We start from the raw sequence: 11,913 nt of genomic DNA on the forward strand, positions 1-11,913 counted from the left end.
ACAACAAAAAGTGCATAGAAAACAACATCAAGGAGTACCTCCTGGAACAGAAATGCATCGCTTTTCTCAAAGTAGAATTCTTCAAAATTGTTTAACAAAGACTTTTTCTGACACTTATAAACACAGAAACATCATCTACACATATACATTTTTAAAGAGGCAACATTTACCATTTTAATGACCAACATAAGTGTAATACACCATGCATTTAATGAATGTGTATAATTAATGTGTATAATGTGTAGTTCATTTTAAAATAAAATGTTTTTATTTTAATTATATCGTGTATTATAAACTACTGGAAATACCAAGAGGGTGCCATTGTTAAAATATTAGCTTAGAACATACCTGTCAAGTTTTGAATTTAAAAATAAGGGAAATTTTCCGCCACCCGCTTCGAGCCGTCCCACCAGCCCAACTGAGGTTCAGTATCCCTTACATTTTAAGACAGATTTACAACTAATCTAAAACAACCACCTGTGAACCACTTACAAACTACAATTAAATGATCAGAATCTGATAGGTCTACATTTGTTTACACTGAAATGTTGTGGACATTCCTACACATGTAATTCTTATAATACTCCCAAATTAAAAACCCTTTTCTAGATATTTAAATGAAGTCTTTTTATTATTTAATGGATTTAAAGTTGAACAAGGGTGCACAAATTCTGCAAAATGACTGTTGTTGACCTTAACATAGTATCATGAACTTAGGACATGAATCAGATTCCATATTCCATATTCCATACGTAAATATAAGTCCTAAGGGGCCCACACAATTAATAATCTCTCATTAATACTTATTTCTTTTGATCAGTCCACTCCTGATCATTTCAGTTAATTTCAGCCCTCTCCACAATTTCTCTCTCTCCAGTCCAGCTCAACCATCTCTTCTACCTCTACTAAATAATAAATTACACCACAATGCTTGAGATTTGAACAAATTCTAACAAACCCTAAAACTAGCCCATAACTGTTAAAATAAACGTCCACTGTTCTGCATATTCTAGAGCTGTTTCTGTTTAAAGGCACTTAATAAAGTAAGTGGTGGTATGATGTGTCTAATAAACTGTTTAATACATAATGACTGATTTATGGTCGATAGGGAGCTAAGGGATTTTAACAGGTAAACTCAGGAAAGGATTGTTTATTAGCTGATCAGTTGGATCCGCTGGAAAACACTATTTTGGGGAAGTGATCAGGGTTAGGAAACTGCTTTAAAGTACAAACATAAAGTACTGTACTAAATTCTGGCTATCCATTACATCTTCTACATTACTAGTTAGCTAAATGAATTTTCGTTCATTATAGCTTACAGTAAATCCTGTAATCCTAAATTAAGAAACACACTTTGAAAATGAAATTAGCTGATCAGGCACATCAGGGCAGACACCCCCTAAAATATAAACTCTAAAGGAGGTACTTACACCCAAGCAGAAAACAAACATGTATCTCGGGCTAGGAGTTATAAGGAACATCCAGAGTTAGGCTGGAACACCTGTAGAAGCTCCTCCACTGCTCTACCTGAAGGCACTATTCTACTTCCTTTTCTATACGAAAGGAATTACGATTGTTGCCCCCTAGTGGATGCTACAAGAAATGAATCCTGATCCTGAAGGTGTATAAGACCATGTCTGTTACATATCTCTGTGGCAATTCACTATAAAAGTAGTATGTGGGATTCATGACTTGATCCATGGATTTTCGAGTAACAAAAGGCCCTGCCGTGAAGTCCCTTTAGGACCTTTTGAAAATGTGAATCAGACAAAAATATAGCGACAGTATTTAAAAAAGGTAGAATCAAATTAGTATGATTACAACAGCAGGGTCCCTGTTCGGGCGCCACTATGTGACCTCCCCATAAGGGGAGCATCATAGAAAATAGAATAAAGAAGGTCTCCTGCTTCCTAACACTGATAGATAACACGTCAAATCACTTACACGTTACCACGGATATGCCATGAACCCCACATACTACTTTTATAGTGAATTGCCACAGAGATCGCACCGACATAGATTATAAAACAGTAGACCAAATTCCACATAATTACACAGTCCTTAGAAAAAAAATAGTCCAGTTTCAGGCCAAAAGTACCCAAAAAGAAAAAAGAAGAAAAAATATGAAAAAACAAGTGTTCTGAAAAAATCCCAAAAAAAAATTGATCAGTCTTACCGGTAATCCTTAAAAAAAGGGGAAAATAATCCAAACGATTCCCAGTCCAAGCAATCTGTTCCTTAGAATCCTTGTGTTTATGATTCTGTTGCAGTAATTCCTGGGTAGACCCATTTTCCCATGATTCAAATAGATCCCCAGGTTGGAACCTGGTTCAAAAACTCCTCCTAAATAAAACATTTAAGCCATTCTTTAACACATTGGCCCAGCATAATACAGATTACAACAACTCATTTTTCCCACAACAAAATAAGATAAATCTTAGAAACACCCCCTAAAATATAAACTCAAAAGGAGGTATGTGAATGTTGCTGCTGTTGGGGTTACGTGTGGAGGAGTGTAAGGACTGGAAGGCGGGCTCCACCAACAAGAGAGAGACGAACACATCCGAGGTAAGTGCAAAATCCCAAGTGAATTTTATTTTTAGTTCACAGCACGCAGAAAAAATGTTAAAGAAAAACTGTACAAAATGAAAAGAAAAGAGTTTTAAAAGTAATGAGGGCTTCCTGACTTCACATCAGCCAGTAAAGGGTCACAGCTGGCCTGCTGCACAAAAACCCTACCTCCCTCTAACAACGCCATTTTCAAATACTAAGAGGAGCCCCAAGTTTAGTCACGCCACCCTTTTTAAGGCAGTAGCCCCACCCACCAAACAATTGGCCGCTACCATTACTAGGGGGTGACTAAAACATACATATAAACATACAGAAACATTAATTTACACACACTACTGATATCAGTTATTTACAGACATGTTTTAACCCCAAAATAATACACTTTACCGGTAAGTATTTACACAACATATTATTAATAACATTTCCCTTTTTTCCCCCCACAGGTTTTACGGAGCACCAGTCTCACCCCCCTTCCCCACTAGTAATCGAGGGCCCTTCGATCACTCAGGAGAAAGCTGGCAGACCACGAGTCCCCTAAGGAAAGTTATCAGGTAAGTATTACAGGTTACAATCAATTATTAATACAGTGTTATAGAAAGTGCTGGTGATGGGTCTAGCCTATTGACATCATCACAAGGTACTTACACCCAAGCAGAAAACAAACATGTATCTCGGGCTAGGAGTTATAAGGAACATCCAGAGCTAGGCTGGAACACCTGTAGAAGCTCCTCCACTGCTCTACCTGAAGGCACTATTCTACTTCCTTTTCTATAGGAAATGTACCCATTACGATTGTTGCCCCCTAGTGGATGCTACAAGAAATTAATCCTGATTTTTTTTTTAAGGCGTATAAGACCATGTCTGTTACAATTATATATATTTATTCTCAAACCCTGACCATCTATCTAGCTAATTCTAAAGTTAAGCTAACTGAGTCACAAGCTGTATTTTATTAAGCATACACTCGGTTTGATCTGTGTGTTTTGATTCAGAGACGAGTCTTTTTAACCAGCTATCAGAAACATCTCATCACAGTTTACATGATTAGCTCTGTTACCTTTCTTTTAGAACAATCGATCACAGTGACCTCCTCTGCGCTCCGCAAAACCAGCACCCCAGGCGGGACTTTCAGAGACAAGCAGCAATCAGTGGCCTGTCGGCTCAATAATAAAGTTTTAAAAACTTTAATACGGAGCAAAATATGGTAGTTTCCCGGCCAAAACGCAAGACTTGACAGGTATGGCATAAAAACAGACTACCACCAACTCCAAGTAATATTTAATAGGTTTTAATTACCTTTAACCTCCAAATTTTGACAAAATCTTCTCAGCACAGAAGTAAAGATGACATGTGGAAATCCACAGCAGTGCAACTGCTGCAGTAGACTGCCCTCAACAGGCGGAGGTTCTAACTACAGGCAAATGAAACATAACGTTTTTCTTTTTTGTTAACATAACTGAGACTTGTAGAATTTTAAATATTTCAAGGTTTAATACACTTTATATGATTTGAACATGTTCAGATGAGAAATACAAATAAATTATGTAGAATATATGCAATGTATATTTATAAGTTCAACAACCCTCCATTTCCCATTTTTTCAGTGTATGCTTTGTTTGGTTACCAATATATTATCTACACTATTTGAAAATTAAGCAGCAGTGTTTTATTACTTATGTGTACATTTCATATGTTTGAGATAGATGGATGGACGGATGGAGAATTCTTACCTTCAATAAGCATCTCCTCAAACAACTTGTTCATGGAACATGAGTGTCTTCTTCTGTTAATTTTTTATATTTCACTTTTTAAATTACTGTCTAAAAATATAAAACAGAATATTATTATGTTTACTATATGGGCAAATAATTATTAGTATTTATATTTACTGTACATAGTGGGCTGGAATTTCACATTACCTCTTTTTGTGTCCGCATAAGTGATAATGTCAGGGTCTCCACACTATCACAGCATAATTTTACTGGACCTTGTGACGTATGTAATGTGAGTTATCATCATTCAGCAGGTATGCCTTGTAATGTCTTTTTTTTTCAGCATCATGATGTGGCTTGCCTCTGGCTGTGGATTGTACGGACAGGAGAGACTGCATTGTGTCTTGGGTATGGTAAGGTGTAATGAGGCTACATTATTTTCACCATATTATTAAAGCCTTTATTCTCTACAATGCTAAGAGGGCATCATCCCACTGTACAGCCCAGGAGCCGGCCTAAACGTGCTTTCACATTAAATGTGGTAACCACGCTGCTGTACACTGACCCCCATTGGATTAACTTTTTCTCGCAGTTTGCGGTCGCGGAGCATGGAAATGCAACACTTTCAGCCTCTGCTCCACCGCAGAAGCCAACTGCTTTTGAGGACACCACCTGTAATATAAAGCATCATCCATCCAAATAATTTAACTCAGAATCTAATACTTCCAAAACTTCTATGGCCACATGTGTATTAAACCAAGCATGCAGACTACTTCTACAAACAATTATAAACAATTATGTATTAGTGAAATAATGGCTCATTGAATTACAGCATGGTACTGTGCCAAGTCCAGGCTTGAAATTTCCTCACTACTAAATATTCCACAACCAACTGTCAGTGATGTAATAACACAGTGTAAGTGACTGGGAATGACAGCAACTCGCTCTGTCAATGTGAAATAACAGAGCGGGGTCAGCGGATGCTGAGGAGCATAGTGCACATAGGAACCAACTTTCTGCTTAGTCTACATCACTACAGAACTCCAAACTTCATGTAGCTTAGTAGTGTTATTAGAGTATTATTGGACCTCTCGCTCTCAGACACATTTAGCTATCAACTTTTTTTAATTGCTAGTCTGGAAAAAAAAAAAATTAGCTTACCATACAACTGTAATTGAGCGGTGCTCTTCACAACTCCCCACCCGGGGTGTGTTTCCCGTACAATGACGGAGCCTAGCATTGAACTAACGTTCTACTATTGCGACTCTGGAAGCAAATTTGTTAGTTGAACCATATAATTTTTAAACAATTTTTTTTTTATAAAAACAAAGTCAGTAATATTTAAAAGAAAGTTATATAGAAACAGTTTCTTCTAGTAGAGTCTTTGGCGTAGGTCCCGTCATCGGCCCAGGACTTGATACATCTGGGCTCTGCAGATCCTGTCGTATATTGAAGACAGGCCGGAGCCAACACCCGGGCAACCAAACGGGACAATCCTGGTGGCGGTGGGGAAGAAAGAAGGAAAGAACGACCATCAGTGTCTAAAATTCAGCAAAGTACTAAATGAGTTATCCTTATTTAAAGACAGAAGGGAACAGCTGATTGGATAGGTAATTAGGTGACGTAGCATTGGACTCTATAGTAGAACTTACGCTGCGCTTTCATTGGTATGATGCATCGTTAAACATCTGAAGTATGACTGTTTCCCGAAACCATTGTACTTTGTTGGTACCACAGAAGTTTGAACTATGTTGGTTTGAACCACCGTGGTCTTAACTAAGGTGTTTTCAGGCGTGTTCGGTCAGACTTTTCCAGAAGGAAACGTGCAAACTCATCTTTAAAATATTATGCCAAAAATATGTTACTAATTTAGGCTATTTATATTGTAATTATCACCACAACATGAACGGACAACAATACTATTAATAAAATAACAATGAACTGCAAGTAAAATCTACACAATAGTTGCTATATATTAATTATTAATTGTAACAGACAGTGCTACATACACCTTTTTGCTATTGCAATAATTTTTAAAATAAAATATATGGACATCACCATTCTGAATGAGTCTTATTAATATGAGACCTGAGAAATGTGTGTTGCTCAGTGGTTAAGCAGAGCACCTACGACGGTACAGCCGGCGGTGTTCTGTCGAATTGTGCAACCCATCGAGATGTGCTTCTTAACACCAGTGTCCATGCGTGGTGTCAGGAATACCCAGGCAGGGTGACGAGGAAAGCGGACACAAGTGCAGGTAGGGTGAAAATAAATAATAATTTAATAAATAAATAACAAGAAAACAAGTAACATGAAACAAAGATACACAAATAACCAATAACAAATCAAAGAACCTAAACTAAACCAACTAGAGATAATAAATAAACAAACAGGGAATATATACAAGGAATAAACTAGGAATCAACACAAGCAGGGTATATACAGGGAGCTAGGGAACAAGAAATAAAACAAGAAACTAGAAATAAACAAGGAAATAAACTATAAACGAGAAAACAAGAAATAAACAAGAAACAAGGAACCAAGGCTAAGAGAGAACAAGGAAACACTGAGAAAAGCTATTAAACACTGAGAGAGACAAACGACAGGTGAAGGTGCAAAGACCGACGGAGACCATAGACTGTATATAAAGATGGACGCCGTGTCGCCGTTCCCATTCATTCAATGAAAATGAAGCCAAAATCTTCCGCCATTTTGGCGATTCAGAGACCAGAGTCTGCGCAGTAGAGACCAGAGGAGGGAGAAAGACTGTGGAGAGACTGCCTACTCATTTAAATAACCCCGCCCCTGAGGGCTGCCTCGCGGTCACAGACTGCAGAGCGGGGCGGAGCGGAGCTGACGGTCTGTTATTGGTCCCGCCCATAAGCAGCCCTTTTACCATAACCACACCTTTTTTGAATAGAGCCGAATAACGTTTTAAAAAACGAATTCTGTGGGGATATAAAAATTTGACAATATAAGCAGAGGTTACACTAGCTGCTGCATTTAAATAATGGAGGTAGAATTACAGCATATTAGAAAAAAACGTGATTGAAAGTTTTCTGTTTTGCCATTGAAACCTATGGGGATGGGTGGAGTTACACAGCTTTCTGCAGCCGAACAGCAGGGGGCGCCCGACCTGTGGTGGCTTCACTTTTAAGAGACGATGCTCTGTCCAGCTATATACAGTCTATGACGGAGACAAAGTGGCAGAGGAGGGCTATTTAAAGAAACAGGAAACACACTATAATTAGAAACACCTGGGGAAGGGGCGGAGCAACAAATGAGAAACAGGTGGAAAAGTACTGAGACGGGAGACACAGGGGAGCACAGGTCACGTGGGGAAGACACACAGACACGATACGAGACCAGGATGTGACACGTGGAAACATTATTTATTTATTTATTCTTTTTTATGGTAATTCTGTTTTTCTTGGGTGCATTAAACAACCAGAAACCCCTTGCCATTATTTGTCTGGGTATTTCAAATGCGTAAATGACAGTTGATAATGAAATTAATAATAAGTGACCAATGAAAAAAAAAGTTTGGTTCCCCTTATTCAGAGAGTGCATATAGCACAGGGGGTTTAAAATACACTAATTCATAAATGTTCACAGCACAAGTTATCTTTACTCAAGAGATGCCTGCTTGAATAATTGACAAACATCTTTCCAAGACTGTAAAATACATTTTAGATAAAGCGCGATCTGCTTCAGTAGACCACTTCAGGACCCTTAGTGAGGGCAGTAAGGGGCGCAGCAATGGAGCTAAAGTTACGGATGAACCGCCTATAAAAATTAGCGAAGCCAAGGAATCGCTGGAGTTCTTTAATGGTCTGGGGCACAGGCCAAGTAGTAACGTCAGTGACTTTCTCATCATCCATAAGGACACCGGAGGAACTGATAACGTAGCCGAGAAATGTGACCCTTTGAGAGTGGAACTCACATTTCTCGGCTTTGGCAAACAGACTATGTTCTCTCAGGCGTTGGAGAACTTGGCGAACATGCTGTATGTGTGTGGGGAGATCTGGGGAATAGATAAGGATGTCGTCTATAAAAAGAACAACAGAGTGATTAATTAGGTCGTGAAATATGTCGTTCATAAATGACTGGAATATGGCTGGGGCGTTAGCAAGACCGTAGCTCATGACCAGGTATTCATAGTGGCCGTTGGTGGTGGAAAACGCTGTTTTCCATTCGTCACCTTCCCTGATGCGAATGAGGTTATAAGCACTACGGAGATCGAGTTTGGTGAAGTACACGGCATTACGTAACTGTTCTAGAGCTGCTGGGATTAACGGGAGCGGATAAGCGAATTTTTTGGTAATGTCTCAAATGTAATGTCTTGGTAAGGTCTCAAACCCCCATCCTTCTTCTTCACGAAGAAGAAACCGGAACCAACAGGGGATTTGGATGGGCGAATGAAACCCTGCGCAAGAGCTTCACTAACATACTCTTCCATAGCCTTCTCCTCATCACGAGAGAGTGGGTACACACGAGCTTTGGGCAGAACAGAACCTTCTACTAAATCAATAGAGCAATCATAGGGGCGATGCGGAGGTAACTGAGTAGCCTTAGATTTACTAAAAACATCAGAAAAATCATAGTACTCGGAGGGAATAGCAGGGGAATCTACAGAATTAGGGCTTTCAACAGAGGTAGATTGCACAGAGAGTGAATGTAAAGATAAACAGTTCTCACGACAGAAAGGAGACCAGGCAGTGATGTCTCCCAGGCTCCATGAAATGACGGGGTTGTGTGTCTTTAGCCATGGCGCTCCCAAAACCAGTGGATGTTCCGTGCGTGGGAGCACATAGAGAGAGAGCTGTTCCACATGTAAAGCGCTGGCCTGAAGGGTGAGAGGAAGAGTCTGCTGGGTCACAGGTTTGGAGCGTACAGTCTTTCCATCGATGGCATGGATGGAGATGGGCTTAGGGAGATCCTTCGTGGGTACAGCGTGCTCCTCCACCAGGTCCAGGCTGATAAAGTTCCCCTCCGACCCAGAATCTACAAGCGCTGAGACACAAAACACATCCGTTGGAGTGGTAATAATAACAAGGCAACATGAAACATTTTTCTTTAAGTTCAGAAACAGGGGTACATACCACGTTAGCGCGTGGAGTACTCTCCACGCGCTGTCCCAGAGCAGACGCTTGAGCAGAATTGGGTCGGAGGTCACAGTTAGCTCTCAGATGACCTGGATCACCACAATAGAGACACAGGTGAAGGCGAATACGACGCTGCCTCTCAGTGACGGATAGTCTGGATCGTTTGATGTCCATGGGTTCAGAGATGGGTGCAGGCGCAAATTCCGGAACTGGATTCCCGGACTGGAGTAGTGCAGGGCGAACCACAGGAGTGTGGCTAACAGCTTTGGGCTTACGGGAAAGGAGCTGATCCAGACGGATAGACAGAGCGATCAGCTGATCCAGGGTGAGTGAGTCGTCCTTGCATGCAAGTTCTCTTTGAATCTCGGGGTTAAGTCCGTGTCGAAACATGGAGATGAGAGCAGGGTCGTTCCAACCGCTGCTAGCAGCTAACGTACGGAACTCCAGAGCAAAGGCTGCCACAGATAGTTTACCTTGCTTCAAGGTAATCAGAAGCTCTCCACTAGATTGCCCATCAAAAACGCTGCGAAAAATAGACAAAAAAGTGTCGTAGCTGGATTCAGAAATGTTCTCCCAAATAGCTGTAGCCCAGTCCAAAGCCTTGCCAGACAATCGAGAAACTATAAACCCGATTTTAGCTTTATCAGAAGCAGGAGGTGAGTTGCTAAAAAACACGGAGCACTGGAGCAGAAATCCATTGCATTTTTCAGTGTTACCGTCATAGACTTCGGGTGTACACACAGCGAAAAAGGGAGTAGTGGTTTTGTTAGGGCTGGCTACAGGACTAACCACTGGGCTAGGGTTCTGGGTGGACAAACCCCGGAGATGACTCATAATCTCGGCTAGCTGCTGCTGTTGGTTAACCTGGTGGCGTGCTAGCTCATCAACAGCTTGAGTCACACCAGCGAGCGTTTGCTGGTGCTGACCTAAAAGCCGACCCTGGTTAGCCAAACCAGACTTAATAGACTCTGTATCCGCAGTCTCTGTCATTACGGCCGAGTATCTTGTCAGGGCCAGACAGGAATGAGACTGGTGCAGATACGATAAAATAACTTTTATTAAAGTTATAGAGTAGACAGGGGTAGTCAACAGAAACAGGGTCAGTACCAAAAATACACAGTGTAGAGAAACCATACCATAACCGGAGGACAGTCCAGAGTTCATACACGGATAGGCAGTATAACAGGGTAGGCAAAAATCCAAAGTACAATAAACAGTCCAGGTCATACACGGGTATCCAACACAAAGGAGCAGGCAAAAATCAAAGTCGGTAGAAAACAAAAACAAGATCATACACGGATAATAGCAAGGGCAAGAGAAACGCTTTGTATTGTAGTATTTACCAAACAGATACTCGGCGAGGTGTGAGCGTGAGCATGGTCCTTAAATACACTATTTAAGTAATCAGTACTCGGGGCTTCCTGGTGGCGTCATGTGACGTGTCATGTGATCGGGAGTGTGTGTTGTGTCATGGAGTGGTGCGTTCTGGGTATTGTAGTTGTTACTGTGAGAATCGCAGATAGAGCTGGATGTGGGAGACACAGACGTGCTTTCAGCACCAGACATGACACTTTTACATAGTAATTACAAATAAAACTGAACATGTGACTAACCTTTCCTTTCGAGGGATGTTCTGCTTTTATTCTTCATGTTCAAAAATATCTGTTGAAAGATATTACATTTTATTACAATGTATTAATATATCGTAATATATTAATATTAATGTGTATGATTTTACCAAAGTATACTATTTTTAGGACATGTATAAGGGTGGTTGACATATTTGGCTGAAAAATTTTAAAAATAACCTAAAAACTAGGCTTATTCACGAGAATCACTGACACATATTCTACCAACTCTTATCTTTCCAAATCTATATATGGTCTTGTAGTTTTTTTCTTGTAATGTACATTTATTCACTAGTTTACTGTCTAAAATTGACATATGGTGACCTTTGCTGGCACTATTCCTCATATGTCACATTGAAGAGTTTTTAATAAATAACCAAAATCCTTTTTTTTCTTTTCATTCTTAATTTCACACCACACAACAATCTGTATGCAAAAATCTGTATTAGCTGCATTTAGCAAACAAACAAACTTGGTTTGGAAAGTGATTTAAATCATTTTCAGTTACAGCAGAATCAAAAAATTGTTGAAGAACAAGTGAATTCTACTCAGCATAGTAAAGAATGTTTATAAGACATTAACTAATCCACTTACGGTATTCATTAAATGTTGCACTTTTTATTTTAATCTGTTGACTGTTGACTAGAATACTGAAGCTACAGTATTCTAATAATCTTTAGTAAATCATTAAACATTTTAATATTTAAAACATCATTTCTTTTTAAAATGAGAATGAGCAAAACAATGATCGATCAGAAAGTTGATGATGTATTGTTAAAAACAGTGTGCCAATAAACATTGTGACACATTTGGCTTCTACTTAAAAAAACAAATATATTTATAATATATGCCTTTCCTGTTGTTGTGCTGAAGCTGGATGTTCAGGTGTGCTACAGT

At 39.7% G+C, this 11,913-nt stretch overlaps 1 long non-coding RNA gene across 2 annotated transcripts; it reads right to left on the reverse strand.

Moving 5' to 3' along the window:
• Positions 1–1,618: 1,618 nt before the first annotated feature.
• Positions 1,619–7,051, reverse strand: LOC103023141 (uncharacterized). 2 transcript variants are annotated; one of them, XR_002648737.2, is made up of 5 exons: positions 5,445–7,051; positions 4,491–4,955; positions 4,302–4,391; positions 3,629–3,982; positions 1,619–2,343 (listed from the first exon to the last, which is right to left on the reverse strand). It is a non-coding gene; the product is annotated as an uncharacterized LOC103023141 (long non-coding RNA). The 2 variants fall into 2 exon arrangements; XR_002648736.2 differs by having other exon boundaries at positions 4,491–7,051.
• Positions 7,052–11,913: the final 4,862 nt, after the last annotated feature.

Source organism: Astyanax mexicanus, chromosome 3 (genome assembly GCF_023375975.1).
Source record: "Astyanax mexicanus isolate ESR-SI-001 chromosome 3, AstMex3_surface, whole genome shotgun sequence".
NCBI classification, from domain to species: domain Eukaryota; kingdom Metazoa; phylum Chordata; class Actinopteri; order Characiformes; family Acestrorhamphidae; genus Astyanax; species Astyanax mexicanus.